Raw genomic sequence first — 18,042 nt, forward strand, 5'->3', positions numbered from 1 at the left:
CGATTGTGTAATATTCACTGTGTTTGTGTAATGGTGTCCATACTAAAGATTGAATACAGCTACAACGTACACCAACACAAAAATCAATATTCAATGTTTACCGTACACCTGAAGCACTTGCAATAAACTGAGAGAGCATCATTAGTTGTTGCAGAATTCACTTCATATCCCCAACAACCATCTTGTAAGCTGCACAGTGCTCTAGTTTCCATAGTGTAACAAAATTTTCCACTGTGCCAAAGACAGGTGCTTCAACAAGGGAGGCAATTTTTTTGGAAAATCAGGAATTCTCTAAGTACTACATTTTACATGGAAATATTGGGGGAAATCTCAGTGGGTTTTATAAAATCTCGGGGGATTTTGGGTTTTTTAACCTAGTCTTTTATTTTAATTTTATTGAGCTTGATAAATCACAATTATTGAAATACTTAATACTATATTTACCTGATTATAAGACAAGGATCTTTCCCAAATCATCATCCAAAGGATAGGGGGTTGTCTTGTATTCGCAGATTTAAATTTTGCTGCTGAGTTCAATGTTTTTACTTTGTTTAATGGTGATTATAGGAGTGATCTTACATTTTCATTGAGGTTTCGTACAAGTTATTTTGAAGAATTCCGAAGGATAGGGCGTAGCAAACAATACTTTTGTTTGAATACACTTGAGATTCCTGATACACCAAAGCACTCAGTACAGTGTCAATCTTGCTTGAACAATCGCTTGACATTTGACTCGCCGAACTGCTGCGAAGGATAGTTGAGGAGGTATGAATTATCCACTACAACAGTCTATTGCTCTGGTTAAAAATAGACAATTTTCTGAAACACAGAAGGAAATAGCATTAAATCAGCTCACAAACTTGTGTTGTGTTCGAACCAGTTCTCAAGGATCTAAAGATACTGTGTACAAACATTCATGTTACTTTTTAAGTAAGGCTAACATTCCAAGGCAAATATGTTGTCTCCCAAAATCCATTACTTGATTCTGAACCCAGGTTAATATTTTATTTGGTTATGGAGAACTATTGGTTTACCAGGTGGGTGGCAAATGAGATATTTGGTCGCTGTTCACGTCTTCGAATACTGGGGAATAACATTCCCAGCTTTAGAACTAGATGGTGACATTTGGATGAAACAAGAAAGACAATTATTTCACGATGAAAAGTGTAACAAATGAAAATCGCATTAAACTGAAAGCGTTTGTTATCACACGAATAAATTATAGTGGAAAAGCCCATTGTGTAGATAGTATCAGTAAATATCACTAGATTGTGGGATGAGCAAAAGTTCAAGAATAGGACTGAATTGTGATTGTGTTCTTCTTTTTACATACATGTTGCTGCTGTTATACATGATCTGCACCCTAGAAGATACTGTCATCTATGTTTCACTGTTGTTCAAGAAACACACCACTATGGGATGGTTGGAGGGGGAACAATGACACCAGCTTGGCCAAGAAATGAGAATTATGAGGAGTACAGGGAGGGAGGAGGGTGTTGTGTAGGCAGCAGATTTTGCTGTGCTGACAACTATGGGAATGTACAATGTGTACTTCGGCATTTTATGAACATTTACCATGTTTAAACTGCAGTTTGCCTGAATCCATTTGTACTCTGAATCGAAGTGACTTTAAAATTGGGCAAAAGCTCAACAGTAGCATACATTTCTGCAGGAGATGGTGAAAGTCTAGATTGGAGCTAGTGAAGTACTTAGTGTTTTGTACAGCAATGCTGTCGCCGCTCATCATGAGATATGACTGTAATGATGGGGAGTGTGTCAGCTTCTGGTTCTACACAACCAATGAGAGAGCGGTGGACAGGCAACATGTCTGGAGGCAAGACACATTGTAACATTCTCACATCAGTATAGAAGTGAAATCCACTATTTATTCAGAAAAAAAGAAAAACATCTGTGTTCTGAGGTCCCACTATAACCATAACCTCAGAAATTGCAATATATTCGGAAGAAACTGCCAAATATTTGTGATAACAAAGGTATAATATTTACAGCTGTTGTGTTAGAATCACGACGACGACAATTTAAAATAGTGATATCACAGACAACAGTCTAAATAAACAAAAAAAGGCAGTGAAGATAAAATAGATCAATAAAAGTTTGTAATTGTGATTGTTCAGAATATGTTGGAAAAGTATATTTTTCTCAAGGAGCATCTTACAACCCCCCCCCCCCCCCCCTTCTGTGTCATCATATGTTCAGTGTTGTCTTATACTTGAGTAAGTACGATATTTCAAAGTGTGTCGGTTAAAGAATATTATTCAGTATGACTTATCGATATATAGTACGTCCCTGTCGTAAGGAAAGAAAAGCCACTATGGTGATGTGGTGTGCTGTAGCTAACAAGTTGCAACATTAGTGGGATAAGATAGGATATGTTCAGAATTGTGCCTTATTTTCACCAACAGTTGCTGGGTTTGCTGAAGAAATCCAGTTATATTGTTCTTGATTGTGATGAATCATTGCCTAAGCTTGTGGGAAGCACACCAAAGGATGTAAATAAGATTTTAGAATGAAAAAGAGATAACAAGACACCATACTTGGCTATTCCAGAGCTACCAATCTTTTATCTGCATTTATTGATTTGTGGATGTGGGCTTCCTCACATGCTTAATGCTTTCAAAGACGCAATCAGAACAACACATTGAGACATTGCATTATTTTTGAGAGCCTTGTGAAATTTGTTTGAGAATTTCTCAGACAGGAGAGCATAATATACTCAATATTCAGACTCCACCAAGTTCCCAAAAAAAATTGTTATATAACAGATGGCTGGAAAATTTCCCAGTTGCTCGAAGAGCAACTGATGTAAAATCAAACATGAAAACATTCATTGAGGGTGTGCAGAAGGATAAGGATGAACTGAAGAGTGAAAGTTTATGAGTAAATTTATTTGTTAGTGTATGAAATGGAACCATTCTGAACATACTACCATACAGATGCTCTGTTAATTCTATTTTTCCACACAGCTATAATATGTACAGTAAAGATAGTACTAGGACATTTTATGCAGCTGTAGATTAATAGGGAAAATTACATTGATGAAGTTAGCAGATGCCAGGTAAGAAAAACGAAACTGCTGTTTGCAAAAAAACACAATTCTGGATTTTAATATGCATAAAGAATTAAGTAAAACCTGTTCAGATGTAAAAACTATCAATATTCTTAAATTTTGACAAGAATTTAGGACTAGCTTCAGACATTTGTCATCAAACTTAATAACAGGTCACCCTTGAAACCTTTCCATTGACACTCGCCATTTTGTGTCTTGACGTAGTTTGCTTGTGTCAAACACTAGTTTGGCAAAATCATGTCTTGAATGCTGCTTTGAATTCATCCCCTTACAAGGGTCTAAGGCTGTCTTCAGATATGTTGCATGACAATCTCTTTATTTGTACATCTAATCATACACATAAAAAAAGAATTTTACGAATTTTGCCAAAAATAGATACTACATTTTCAGGTCACTAGTTAGAATGATTGGGAATGAAATTAATATATTCACCTGTAAAAACCGTTAATTCTCAGGATGCTTTTGTTTTCAAGTTTGAGTAGTCATCCTGTTGAAATATTTCAAATTTTTTTAGACTACAGCTACATGTCTGAAGGCGGAAGAATCAGCAATGATCAACGACATGAGGATGCAGAAGGCAATGGAAACCACTGCATTAAAGACACGTAACGTGTATCCACAGGACATGTGGCCTGTAGTTGAAGAAGTGTCATGATGATCTCTCCATTGGCAAAAGATTCCGGAATAGTTCCCCATTTGGATCTCCGGGAGGGGACTGCCAAGGGGGAGGTTACCATGAGAAAAAGATTGAATAATCAACAAAAGGATAATGTTCTACGAGTCGGGGCGTGGAATGTCAGAAGCTTGAACGTGGTAGGGAAACTAGAAAATCTGAAAAGGGAAATGCAAAGGCTCAATCTAGATATATTAGGGGTCAGTGAAGTGAAGGCAGACAAGGATTTCTGGTCAGGTGAGTATCGGGTAATATCAACAGCAGCAGAAAATGGTATAAAAGGTGTAGGATTCGTTATGAATAGGAAGGTAGGACAGAGGGTGTGTTACTGTGAACAGTTCAGTGACCGGGTTGTTCTAATCAGAATCGACAGCAGACCAACACCGACAACGATAGTTCAGGTATACATGCCGACGTCGCAAGCTGAAAATGAACAGATAGAGAAAGTGTATGACGATATTGAAAGGGTAATGCAGTATGTAAATGGGGATGAAAATCTAATAGTCATGGGCGACTGGAATGCAGTTGTAGGGGAAGGAGTAGAAGAAAAGGTTACAGGAGAATATGGGCTTGGGACAAGGAATGAAAGAGGAGAAAGACTAATTGAGTTCTGTAACAAGTTTCACCTAGTAGTAGCGAATACCCTGTTCAAGAATCACAAGAGGAGGAGGTATACTTTGAAAAGGCCGGGAGATATGGGTAGATTTCAATTACATTACATCATGGTCAGACAGAGATTCCGAAATCAGATACTGGATTGTAAGGCGTACTCAGGAGCAGATATAGACTCCGATCACAATACAGTAGTGATGAAGAGTAGGCTGAAGTTCAAGACATTAGTCAGGAAGAATCAATACGCTAAGAAGTGGGATACGGAAGTTCTAAGGAATGACAAGATACGTTTGAAGTTCTCTAACGCTATAGATACAGCAATAAGGAATAGCGCAGTAGGCAACACAGTTGAAGAGGAATGGACATCTCTAAAATGGGCCATCACAGAAGTTGGGAAGGAAAACATAGGTGCAAAGAAGGTAGCTGCGATAACAGAAGAAATACTTCAATTGATCGATGAAAGGAGGAAGTACAAACATGTTCCGGGAAAATCAGGAATACAGAAATACAAGTCGCTGAGGAATGAAATAAATAGGAAGTGCAGGGAAGCCAAGATGAAATGGCTGCAGGAAAAATGTGAAGACATCGAAAAAGATATGATTGTCGGAAGGACAGACTCAGCATACATGAAAGTCAAAACAACCTTTGGTGACATTAAAAGCAATGGTGGTAACATTAAGAGTGCAACGGGAATTCCACTGTTAAATACAGAGGAGAGAGCAGATAGGTGGAAAGAATACATTGAAAGCCTCTATGAGGGTGAAGATTTGTCTGATGTGATAGAAGAAGAAACAGGAGTCAATTTAGAAGAGATAGGGGATCCAATGTTAGAATTGGAATTTAAAAGAGCTTTGGAGGACTTACGGTCGAATAAGGCAGAAGGGATAGATAACATTCCATCAGAAAATCATTAGGGGAAGTGGCAACAAAATGACTATTCACGTTGGTGTGTAGAATATATGAGTCTGGTGACATACCATCTGACTTTCGGAAAAGCAACATCCAGAATTATCACACAATCAGCTTAACAGCTCATGCATTGAAGCTGCTTACAAGAATAATCTACAGAAGAATGGAAAAGAAAATTGAGAATGCGTTAGGTGACGATCAGTTTGGCTTTAGAAAAAGTAAAGGCACGAGAGAGGCAATTCTGACATTACGGCTAATAATGGAAGCAAGGCTAAAGAAAAATCAAGACACGTTCATAGGATTTGTCGACCTGGAAAAAGCGTTCGACAATATAAAATGGTGCAAGCTCTTCAAGATTCTGAAAAAAGTAGGGGTAGGCTATAGGGAGAGACGGGTCATATACAATATGTACAACAGCCAAGAGGGAGTAATAAGAGTGGACGATCAAGAACGAAGTGCTTGTATTAAGAAGGGAGTAAGACAAGGCTGTAGCCTTTCGCTCCTACTCTTCAATCTGTACATCGAGGAAGCAATGATGGAAATAAAATAAAGGTTCAGGAGTGGAATTAAAATACATGGTGAAAGGATATCAATGATACGATTCGCTGATGACATTGCTATCCTGAGTGAAAGTGAAGAAGAATTAAATCATCTGCTGAACGGAATGAACAGTCTAATGAGTACACAGTATGGCTTGAGAGTAAATCGGAGAAAGATGAAGGTAATGAGAAGTAGTAGAAATGAGAACAGCGAGAAACTTAACATCAGGATTGATGGTCACGAAGTCAATGAAGTTAAGGAATTCTGCTACCTAGGCAGTAAAATAACCAATGACGGACAGAGCAAGGAGGACATCAAAAGCAGACTTGCTATGGCAAAAAAGGCATTTCTGGCCAAGAGAAGTTTACTAATATCAAATACCGGCCTTAATTTGAGGAAGAAATTTCTGAGGATGTATGTCTGGAGTACAGCATTGTATGGTAGTGAAACATGGACTGTGGGAAAACCGGAACAGAAGAGAATCGAAGCTTTTGAGATGTGGTGCTATAGACGAATGTTGAAAATTAGGTGAACTGATAAGGTAAGGAATGAGGAGGTTCTATGCAGAATCGGAGAGGAAAGGAATATGTGGAAAACACTGATAAGGAGAAGGGACAGGATGATAGGACATCTGCTAAGACATAAGGGAATGACTTCCATGGTACTAGATGGAGCTGTAGAGGGCAAAAACTGTAGAGGAAGACAGAGATTAGAATACGTCAAGCAAATAATTGAGGACGTAGGTTGCAAGTGCTACTCTGAGATGAAGAGGTTAGCAGAGGAAAGGAATTTGTGGCGGGCCGCATCAAACCAGTCGGTAGACTGATGACCAAAATGTGTCTCCCATGGTGCTTATTGGTTGTGGAATGTGTTAAGAGAATAGAGACTCTTGGCAGCATTAGGTGTGTGAGCAATTATTAAAATGGGCGTAAGCAAAAGTGACACCTCTCATTCTAAAACGTCTGTAGGCCTTTGTAATGCATGCTTTGTCTTCATTTGTCAGTATAATTACTCTGTCACAAAGAGCTTTTTTTCTATTAATTACATGAAATGAATCCATAGGCACATTGTTTAGTAATTCCAACTGATTTTTGCTCTCTCTCTCTCTCTCTCTCTCTCTCTCTCTCTCTCTCTCTCTCTCTCTCTCAAAACAAGAACATATGATTGTTCACTTTGAGTCATAACAGATGCAGGCACTGACCATTATGTTGTTAAGTAGATATCCACATTTTATTTCAGATAGTGTCAGTAGTGATTTTGCTTTCTGTGTCTAAACTAAAAAGAAAGGTAAAAACTGGTGCAGAGAGGATGAAAGAAACTGCTCGCAATGTGAAGGAGTTTGTCCCATACATTAGCAAAAAATGGTAGCATTTGTGACACTGTTTTGTTTAGGAAGTAACAGGCATTACAATGTTATCCCAATCTAAAGGAAACAAGGAAATTTGCGTGGAAGAAAAGAGGAGTTTCATGTACGGAGTTGGACATTTTCATGAAAATTGACCAATCTCATTATACTGAAAGAGAGACTCAGAATTCTACAGACGGAGGGGTCAGGAGGCAGAAATAATGTGGCATGAAGGTATCCCAAAGCACCTCATAAATATTCAGTCTTTTTCAAATTGTGTTTCTGAGCAGACTAGCACATAAGGTATATTATATTACCACGAAGCCACTACACTGAATATGGGGCACTGGAATGCTATGCTTCTTTGTATGAATATAACCAGTGCTGCTCTTTGAAGGTTCACTGTAACTACACAGTCAGAATATCAAGGGAAAGAGTGTACCTAGGATGTGAGCTATGTTGGAGCAACTAATATTAGTTACGTGGAAAGTGGAGACGTAAAAAAACAGCCCAAATTCATACCAACTGGAACTCAAACCATAATTCTATTACTTTATAATATATACCTACTACTCAGAGAAGGGCATTATTTAAATAAATGACTCTTCGAATAAACAGATAATGTTTAAAAAAATCACAAATAAATTATTCATGGATAAAGCGATTATTCCTCTCTTTGAATACAAATAATACTGCTTATATACAAGTTATTGTTTATGTACCTCCGTGTAGTTCGTTTGATAAACATTTTATTAATGCTTTGTAAAGCAATCTGCATTGGCTGTTTAGTGGGTAAGTTCCCGACTGCAAAGCAGTAGGGTACGATCCTCCATTGTTCTAGAATTTTTTGTCACTTATCACTTCTCTCTGATCTAACAGTGAGGAAAATACCAGTTCAGGTGGCAGCCCTGTGACTGGCTGGATGCGTCTGTTACAAAGTCAGAGGAAAGCAAGTGGTGTCACTCCAATAGAACAATTCCAAGTAAAGCAGTCCAGTGTTCCAAGCAACCTAAAGCCTGAGCACAGCCTTTCAGTGTCACAAATTTCTTCGCAGGTGAATGGCCTTAACAAATCGCACTACCCATGTGATCCAATATAACTGACTCTCCACATGCTGACAGCATGTCCTCCTCCCTCCCCCCCCCCCCCCCCCCCATCTGACTAGGAAGAGATGAATTCTCAACCACCTAAGGAGCCAATCTGCAATACCTTCATCAATCATTCCACGATTGCTAATGATTGCTCACACTATTGAATGTGGCCATCACATTAGTATAACATGCAATTCTCTTGTATTTTTAATGATACAAAACTTGTGAACAAAGTAAGGATTCAGTGGTTGGTAGTGACTAATATCAACAGACTTTATAACTCTGAATAAGCTTTGTGTTACAAGATGGCATAGTTTTTTAATTGATATACTTCTTTGTAGTTATCTGCCAAAAACTAGAGTGAAAGTGAATATTTCTTGAATTTTTACCCAAGCATATGGTAACTTTAGAAGTTTTCCCTCTTAATCCCGAAATAAAGACTAACTCCTTGGAATGTGTAGAATGTACCTTTCTGTATTCCACAATGGCAATTGTTTGAAAATCAAGTAAACTTCCTGACAAGATCTTTGAAAAAACATGGTTGTGAAAACTAATTTAAAAGCTGTGAAGGGTACAACTGTTAATAAATGACAAAAAATTAGGGCTATAAATTTCTTTGGATTTCAGATTTACTTATTTTTTGTAACCCATTTTATTTACAAGTAGCGAACAATAATTTTTATTTGTACTCCGAAACATTTCGCCCAATTCTGCTACTGCTTACCTGAATGTACGTAGTTTATATGGGATTTGTGCTTATTATGTTGTTGCCAGGAAGGCAGAGTTCAGATACATGAAAATAACACGAGCAAAAACCATTGTGAATTTTAGGTGCTAAGCTACTGGAAGATTTTTGAAGCACGATCCAGCTGAGATTTTCAGTTGCAAGGAGAATTGAGGCAGACAAATAGTTCCAATATTTCATGAAAAATGGCTCTAGATGTACTCGTAACAAGTCAGTATTGATTACACTTTCTGTCTTTCCTCAAACTTTTGCTGAACTGACATACAAGGATCTGTCAAAGTGGCAGGCTGCAGTGAAAGTTCAGTTTTCTAAGATGATAACTTATAATCTATGAGTAGTGTCTTTGAATAGTAAAGAAAATGTCATGAGTCCCAGGTACAAATCCAGACGTGTTTAAATTTTGAATAAAAATCATCAGCGGTGGTGGCTGAAGCCTTCCGACATAAGAAGTCATCCTTGTGGACAGGATGGGTTCAGGAGACTCTCTTGCTCTTAGGATGGAAAACTGACCCGAAAAGGAAGAAAGAGTCAGCAATGATCAATGGCATGAGTATGGAAACCACTACATTATAGACACTGATTGGGTGTCCACAGGACATGTGGCCTGTAACTAAAAAAGTGTCATGATGATCTGTCCATTGGCAAAAGATTTTGGATGACTTCCATTCTGATCTCTGGGAGGGGACTGTCAATTGGGAGATGATCATGAGAAAAAGATAGACTAACCAACGAAGGGATAACAGTCTACAAGTAAGAGCATGCGAAGTCGGAAGTTTTGAACTTAATAGGAAAGCTATCAATCTGAAAAGCGAAATGAAAAGACTCAATCTATATATATTGGATGTCATTGAAGTGAAACGGAAAGAAAATATTGATTTCTGGTCAGACAAAGTTAGGTTAATATCAACAGCAACAGAAAATTGTGGAAAGGTAGTGGAATTTGTTATGAATAGGAAAGAAAGGCAGACTGAACTGCTGTGAACAATTCAGTCATAAGGTTGTTCTATTTGATCTGACAGCAAACCAGTGCTGACAACAATAGCTCAGGTATACATGCCAATATTGCAAGCAGAAGATGAAGAGAGAGAGGATGTTGAGTGGGTGATTCAGTATCAAAATCTAATAATCATAGTGGATTGAAACACAATTGTAGGGTAAGGAATAGAAAGAAGTGTTATGGAAGAGTATGATGCATGCTAGTAGTAGTCAATATGCTCAGTGGCCATTACAGCTTTCATTGTGGGCAGTAAGCAGTTGGGGGGGTTAAAGTTATTTTGATTAGATTTTCATACAATTTTGACATAGTATTTGGTAAGTAATTATTATTATATCCTTCAACTTGCTGCATCTCTGCATTATAAATTTTATAACGTGAAGGTACTCCTCTGCTTTATAAATCACTTTTACTGTGGAACTGATGGGCAGTCACAAAATTTTACTACTAGCAAAGATACAAAAGTTGTCTAGAGAGTAGAAATAATAGAGGAGAAAGAGAAATCGAGCTCTGCAGTAAATATCAGATGGTAATAGCAAATACGGTGTTCAAGAATCACAAGAGAAGGAGGTATACTTGGAGAAGATCTGGAGACATAGGAAGATTCCAGCTGGATTACACCATGGTCAGACAGAGATTTCAAAATCCGGTACTGGATTCTAAGACTTACCCAGGAGCAGATATAGATTCAGATGATAATTTAGTAACGACGAAGAATTAACTGAAGTTTTTGAGACAGGAAGAATCACTGTGAAAGGAAGTGCAATACTGAAGTACTGAGGAATGTTGAGATGCATTTGAAATTTGCTAAGGATGTGGATACTGCAATAAGGAATGTCACAAGAGATAATTCAGTTGAAGAGGAGTGGACATTTCTAAAAAACGCAATCACGGATGTTGGACAGACATAGGTACAAGGAAGCTAACGCTAAGGAAACCTTGGGTAACAGAAGGAATACTTTGATCAACGAAGGGGGAAACTACAAAAATGTTCAGGGGGAGACAGGAATACTGCAGTATGAATGACTTAGAAACGAAATAAATGAGAAGTGCAGAGCAGCCATGATGAAATGGCTGGAGAAAAAATATAAAGAAATAAAAAAATCGAGAAATGATCGTCGGAAGGACAGACTCAGTATATACAAAAGGCAAAACAGCTTTCCGTGAAATTAAAAGCAAAGATGGTAACATTAATACTGCAATGAGATTTCCACAACTAAACACAGAGGAAAGAGATGGAAAGAGTACACTGAAGGCCCCTATGAGGGGGAGGACTTGGCTGATGACTCGATAGTAGAAGAAACTGGAATCGATAAGTAAGACAGAAATAGCTGGCATCAAGAACAGGTTACCAATTCTTACTACACGAATCTCTTAGGAGATAGCCTCTGTTTGTGATTAGTGTCGCATTTATTGAATGCTATCTAAAAGCAACTGAGGTACAAATTCTTAGCATTGTTTGGTCTGTTTTAAAAAGAACCAGACCAAGTTCTTTCCAGATAGACAATAGTAATATGTTTGCCAAGTAAAGGATTGGTTGCTTCTTTGTTCACTATTTGATGACGGTGTGCAAACTTAAATAAAACTTCAAATGGGTACCCATTTTATTAAAGTGTCAAAACATTGAGTTTTGATCAGGTTTTCAGACTGGTACTGTAATAACATTTCGTGAAAACAAATAACATTATTTACTAAATTTTCATAGATTGGGTGATCTATCACTGCAAATGAATGGATGAAAAAAGAAACAAAGTCTTTACTTCCAAAAATAGCGTGTATCCGTTATATATTAAGAAAAGGGAAAAAAAGCCTAGGTAACGCACAAAAAAAGAGAGCAAGGGGCCAATAGCAAACACAGGTTTCCTGATATCCTCCTGATGGTATTTAGAAAAACGGCAAAGATGATTCTAGTGTAATATGGCGACTAAAACACTAAAGCTCGAGCCATACCGGAATACTGTGCGAAGCATCTATATCCTTGAGGGTATGCAACTTATTAGACACCACAGAGTAGCTGTTAGCATATGCGTCAGTAGAATAGCTTCAGGTGGCAAACCATTACTCTACATGTTCATCAAGGATACCAGCGTTCCAAAGTCTCAGTCTCCATATGAAGGTAAAGTGGGAAGTCAGGCTAAATTGTCTCATCAAAACTTGATCAAAAATTCAATGTAGAACAGGTAAGATTTCTTGCTGTCAAAGAATTTGAAGGTAGCTGTTACTTTACATAAATATTCTACACTGAGTGACCGAAAATCGTGAGAAGTCAGTTGATGTGATGTTCATAGCGACTCTTTCCTCCGCTGCCGAGTCCTAAGCGACACATTTGTCTTCCCATGCATTTCTGGTAGAAATGTGTTCCTGACGCTCCGCGCTCAAATTGGCAGCAATCTGATAGGCAGTAGACCGTCGATCGCTTTGTATGGCCCTGTGGATGTGACGTAAAGTGAAAGTCCATACGTCAAACACACATGGTCGTCCTGTGTGGAATACTATCTCTTGGATACTGAAGAACCAACCAAGACACTGTTGGAACTTGAATTCTTGTGTAATCTCTGATACAGTATGACCCACACGTCTCCCACCGATTATCGTCTCACGGTCAATTATAAGTTGGTTAGCTCACAATTTACTGTGAAGTTCAATAGACAGCTGCCAGCAACACACTGCTGAGATAACGTTTACACTCTCACCATACACTGCATCTAGCTGCAACACGTGCATGTCATCACGGCACATCTTCAAATGTGACAACCTTTCTCGTGAGATTTGGCCTCTTAGCTTAATTGTTGACGAAAAGTAACAATTGAAAATAATGATATTTCAGTTTTGGGAAAGAAATATGCTTGAAATTACAATGAAATCCAGAACATTGGCTGCTTAAAGGCGTTGATAAATATCAACGGGGACACTTCAAAATGTCCGAATGGACAGATACCATCTTCATATAGAAATATGCGTTTCCGTCTCAAGACCAATTCTCGAATGCAATTTCAGATAAGTAAATATGTGTGCACTCACCTCTAGGAACAATGGAGTGTCACTCATGACTGGAAAAGTCGCAGACCTTCCATTCCATAAAAAGAGTCGTAGGGCAGATTCACAGGTCTATAGAGCTATTCTACTGAAGTCAATTGTTGAAGAATGACGTTACAAACTTTGTGCCAGTACGTGGTGACTCTTTTGGAAAGTGAACAGCTCCCCTCCAGATACCAACACGTATTCTTCAAGCACATATCGCGTGAAACTTGGCTTTCTCTGCTTGTTCAAGGGATACAGAATGCTGTGGATAGTGGTGCGTGTGTCTAGACTTCTAAAAAGGGTCCGATACATTTCTGGAACGTTGCCTAGTTGACGGATTACGTAGTTGGTCAAAATGTTTTGCTCAATCTCTGATTAAGGACTGCCTACTTTTTTCTAGTTGTGGACTGTATATCATTTACTGGAACAGTGTCTGAAATTGGAAAGTACCACATTAGCACAAGACTGCAATACTTGGTCAGAAGACGCCCACTTAGCCAGAATAATTCCTTCCTTCACGCAGCCTACGAGTTGCAAGAACTCTCTCGTCGTTTTTACCCTGTAAACGATAACAGGAAACTAACTTATCCAGAAACGTTTAGTGTGCTTTGTCTGGGGTAGGGCGCCGCAGAGGTTGAATGTCCACTGGAAGAAATGGACCTCGATAGTCAATAGAGGGCACCGCGGTGGCGTTGCGCTTGAACACTGAGCGTGCCACCGTCTGGCCAGGTGAGTACACCAGCCAGTACCGTTCCGCGCGGCTCACAGCCAGGTAGTTCAGGACTCGTGCTTGATACCTGAGGGTCGACATTCACTGTGTTAGAGCTGTTGGATATCTACCTTGTCTGCCACCTGGTTATTTTCCCTGCTTGTCTCGGATTTGTCTCTCCACTGCCCTTGATATTGTCATCATTGTGGCGACTGCTTTGCGTAGCGCCTCATGTCAAAGATTGTTTGTATTTTGTCCTGGTATGTTGTCTTGTCCATACACTGTCTGTCGCGTTTCGTTCTACATACCATTCAGCTGGGCTACTCTTTCGCAGATGACTCTCCCGCCTGTCGGCTCCCTCCGTTTCTGCATTCACCAACGAGCGCATCGATATCTGGCTACCATGCGTGTGGCAGTGGCGACGAGGGAAAAGGAAGTTGTTAATTGGCATGGACGCTCAATTGGCTCGCTTGCTGGAACAACAGCAGCAGTTAATGCACCATCAGCAGCTCCAGTTAGATTTGTTACAAAAATCGCTTCAGATTCAGGTAGACAAACTCAGAGCACGTGAGACTCAGTTGTACCAGCACTCAGCACCTCCCGCTACTGACGCCTCCATACACCCTTAGTCATTCTCACCTTTCAATGACGCTACGGAGAACTGGAACTGGAACACATACTTGCATCGTGTGAAACAGCATTTCTCGGACTTTCAAGTCATGGATGATTCACTGCAGTGATCGTTGTTTTTTTCTTGGGCTTCGCCAGAAAAGCTCTTTCTGCTCCAGAAGTTGGTCCCTCTGTCAGACCTTGTCACGTTCTCGTTTCAGAAGATTTGCGCTCTGTCGACGAATTTCTGTACTCCGCGATACTGTGTGGCTGCCTCCAGGCTCGAGTTCCATCAGTACTATAAACAGCCGGGACAGTCATACTACTCTTGGATCACTGACTTGCAAGGTTTCAGCCGAAAATGCGATTTCACTTGCGCCATTCAAGGCTGCAAGACTTGGTACACAGACTCCTTGATTCTTAATGTGATGGTCCGGCTTTCACCAGATCTGGAGGTCTGCATTGTGGCGTTGAAACTAGATAACCCCTCGTTGGAGGACATTTTGCGCATCACACACTCGTTCGAAATCGCACAGGCGGCTAATGGACGCCTAATGGCGAGGTCAAAAGTCGTAGCAGTCCATGCACCTGCTCGCTCTCTACTGTCGCGCCGCAGTTGCATGACATCTCCCAAGGAGCGTCCGCAGCTCGTGGTCTTGCGGTAGCGTTCTCGTTTCCCGCGCACGGGGTCCCGGGTTCGATTACCGGCGGGGTCAGGGATTTTCTCTGCCTTGTGATGACTGGGTGTTGTGTGTTCTTCATCATCCTTTCATCATCATTGACGCACGCAAGTCGCCGAAGAACTTGCAGTACAGCGGCCGAACTTTCCCGCAAGGGGCCTCCCGGCCAACAATGCCATACGATCATTTTATTTCTCCCAAGCAGCACTGTAGTGATTCGTCATTGTCTGATGTCTCTGTGGCATCTGAGCTTCCAGTCACAACTGGTCGCAGGTCACAAGGACTGCTGTCTTTATGCTCAAAGTGTTTTTCCACTTTTTTTCCACTTACTCCAGAGCAAATGGTCCAGATTGGGGGGGGGGGGGGGGGGCGAGGCAGCACACTCTGTGACGAAGAAGGGCATCTTAGATAGGTGTATCACTGCTGTATGAACCTCTTCTGACTGGCCCCACACGAGAACATCAGGACGCTGTACATGCCCTGCAGTCCGTAGTTGCACTGGACGACCATTTCATGCAGAAGTTGTTTCTCACACTCTGCATTTATGATGAAAATGTCTGTTTTCGGGTTGACTCTGGGACCACATTTCTCTGTGTGCTGGCGTACGCTGTCGCCAGCACACTGGTCGGAAAAGACGAAGCGCGGAGATCGATAAGTAGGCGCTGGATCAATCGTTCCTATCACGAGAGAGGCCAGAGACACATCTACAAGCAACATTTTGGCGTCTGTCAGTTTACTTGAAGAGTGGGCTTAGTTTATCACAGGCTACGACAGTACATAGCCACCAGATTAGTGAATATAGTGGGACTATTACTGGAGAGCTTGTACCACAAACATGGACTCCACTAAAGTTAAGTAAATGTTCCAGTTCATGTAAATAAAGAGCTGTATAAATCCAGATGCGCATTTGTGTTGTAGAAAGAGGACACCGGCCACCCATAACAACATTTTCTTCCTTGCAGTACATGACTCAACAGTGGCGAACGAAGATAATTCAGTGCCGATCGAAGATAATGTGGCTGAAGATTTTGCTAGCTTCTCTTCTGTTTTAGCTTGCAGGGGTTATCAAGTTCAAGTGTTTCTGTATGCTGATTTGTTGTGTGTTCTTGCATATATTCCAGGAGGGAAGCCGCAGAATTAATCAATTTTCTTTTTTCAGGGTCTTTGCTTGCTTTTTGATATAAAATTGTTGTGTAAAACATAAATTCCCCACCCCCTCCACCCTCTGCCTCAGCGGCTCAGCCGCAGGCTGCTAATGTTTTGGATCTAACACGAGATTTTCAGTTGCAGAACCAACAAACTGCTACCCTACTAACGACGGTAAAACTACTGCCTGCACAAAGCCCGCCCGGTTAGCCGTGCGGTCTAACACATTGCCGACCGCTGTGGCCGAGCGGTTCTAGGCGCTTCAGTGTGGAACCGCGCGACCGCTACGGTCGCAGGTTCGAATCCTGCTTCGGGCATGGATATGTGTGATGTCGTTAGGTTTAAGTAGTTCTAAGTTCTAGGGGACTGATGACCCCAGATGTTAAGTCCCATAGTGCTCAGAGCCATTTTCTAACGTATTACTTTCCGGTTGGGAAGGCGTGCCGGTCCCTGGCACGAATCCGCCCGGAGGATTAATGTCGGGGTCCGGTGTACTGGCTAGCCTGTGGATGGTTTTTAAGCTGGCTTTCCATCTGCCGCGGCGAATACAGACTGGTTCCCCTTGTTCTGCCTCAGTTATACTATGTTGGCTATTGCTGCGAAAACTCATTCTTTACATATATGTACACCAAATTACTCTACCATGCAAACATTGGGGTTATACTCGTCTGGTGTGAGACGTTCCCTGGGGAGTCCACTGGGGGCCGAACGCCACAGTAACCCTGGGCAAGGTGTGGGGCGGCGGTGGGGTGAGTGGACTGCTGTAGCCTGTTGTGGGGTTGTATACCACTGCGGGCTACAGCGGGGACAGAGCCTCTCCATCGTTTCTACGTCCCCAGTTGCATACAATACAATACAATGGAATGTTCACTTAGCTTCAGTTATAGATAAAGCTGATGGCAGACTGCAGTTTGCTGTTAGAATACTAGGAAAATGCTTTCGTCTACAAAGGAGACTGCATGTAGATCACTCATGTGACGCATTCTAGAATATTGCGCAAGTGTATGGGACCTGTACCAAATAGGACAAAGAAGGGCAGCACAAAATAAATTGTCACAGGTTTGTTCGACCTGTGGGAGAGTGTCATGAGGAACTAAACTGGCAGGCACTTGAATATACATGCAAATCATCTAGCGAAAACCTATTTATTATTAGACAGTTTCTAGTATCAACTTTAAGAATAAATATAGGAATGTACACCGACGGAAAAAAATCCCAACACCAAAAAATTATTAATGTAGAATAATGAAATTTTGGGAATACATTTGTCTAGGTGACATACTTAAATGATTAACATTGCAGGATCACAGATTAATATACACGAAAGATAAGCCATTGCAAATGCCAAATGCTGATACATTAATAACAGCTGTAACCGCCAGAATGTTGACTGCAAACATGCAAGCCTGCATCTATTGAGTTGTACAGGTGCTGGATGTTAGTTTGTGGGATCGAACTGCATGGCTGTTGCACTTGATCAGTCAGTACAGGGACGGTTAATGCTGTTTGTGGATGACGCTCGGTTGTGATCTGATGATGTGCCATATGTGCTCTATTGGAGACAGGTATGCCAAAGCAGTATGTAGACACTCTGAAGAGCATATTGGATTACAACAGCGGTATTTGGTCGAACGTTATACTGTTGGAATAAACCCCTGGGAATGCTGTTTATGAATGGCAGATCACCAGATCGAATCACTAGATTGACGTACAATTTTGCAGTCAGGGCGAGTGTGATAGCCATGGAGTGCTCCTGCTGACATCCAAAATCACATCCCAGACCATAGCTCCAGGTGTAGATTCAGTGTGTCTAGCATGCAGACAGGTTGGTTACAGGTCCCCAACTGGCCTTTCCTAAACAACGCACAGCCATTGCTGGC

The sequence above is a fragment of the Schistocerca gregaria genome, chromosome 2 (assembly GCF_023897955.1).
Source record: "Schistocerca gregaria isolate iqSchGreg1 chromosome 2, iqSchGreg1.2, whole genome shotgun sequence".
NCBI lineage: Eukaryota > Metazoa > Arthropoda > Insecta > Orthoptera > Acrididae > Schistocerca > Schistocerca gregaria.